Below are 837 nucleotides of genomic sequence, written 5' to 3'. Positions count from 1 at the left end.
CACATTGCATTACACCAAATACACAAAATAATGTTCTTTTTAGCAACGTCATATGACCCCTTTAAGTTACGTCCCCATATGTGACGTTGAGTTGTTGTTTGAGAATTTTTCTGTTTTTTTCATTCTTTTCCCGAATTTTTCCCTTTTCTTTGCCGCCCTCTCGTTTTTTTTTTCTTACTCTCTCTTCTACTTTCACTTTCGCAGGTGGCATGCGGATTAGTCGTCTCGCTTGCCAATCATTCGGGAGTTGATTGGGTGTGATGACGTGAGGGGGGAGTGTTCTTCAATCGTGCTCACTGATCCAGCAGTAGGGATGGGCGATACCCCTTATTTTGTTTTCGATACGATACCGATATTTTTCAAGGCAGTATCGTCGATATCGATACCGATTCGATACTTCTGCACTAAACTTTTAAATTATGAAATGTATTAAATTATTAAATTACTAAGAGTAAAATGGGTAATGATAACCACTTAACTTTATGTTTAAAACGCATTTTAACCCGTTTAATCCCAAATTCTTCCCAGACATGAAACTATCCATCAAATACAAAAAAATACAACCATCAACGTATTTCAAAATTTTTAATTTTTTAAGTAACATATATCATCACATTTTTATATTAGTGCTACCAGTATTACAACATTAATATTCTAACTTATTTGTAACATTTGAACTTTTGATTTAGTGCAATATTTTGTACTGCCATTAGGGACTGCCAGTGAATGGCTGTTGCATGCATAAAATTCAACCTTTTTATTCTGACAGTATGATTTCTGTTAACATTACATAATAGAACATGATCAATTTTATCTTTCAACGTTCAATTTAAATAA

General features: G+C 33.5%; 1 protein-coding gene across 1 annotated transcript in view; it reads right to left on the bottom strand.

Annotated features, from left to right (window-relative positions):
• Positions 1-837, bottom strand: part of LOC107670189 (GTPase IMAP family member 8-like) — a gene marked incomplete at its 5' end in the record, with an annotated part of 13597 nt that overhangs the window by 4954 nt on the left and 7806 nt on the right. The gene's annotated exons all lie outside the window — the stretch shown is intronic.

The sequence above is a fragment of the Sinocyclocheilus anshuiensis genome, unplaced genomic scaffold, assembly GCF_001515605.1.
Source record: "Sinocyclocheilus anshuiensis isolate Anshui unplaced genomic scaffold, SAMN03320099.WGS_v1.1 scaffold624, whole genome shotgun sequence".
Classification (NCBI taxonomy): domain Eukaryota; kingdom Metazoa; phylum Chordata; class Actinopteri; order Cypriniformes; family Cyprinidae; genus Sinocyclocheilus; species Sinocyclocheilus anshuiensis.
The sequence above is the reverse complement of the archived record's forward strand: the minus strand, read 5'-3'. Positions and strand labels throughout refer to the sequence as shown.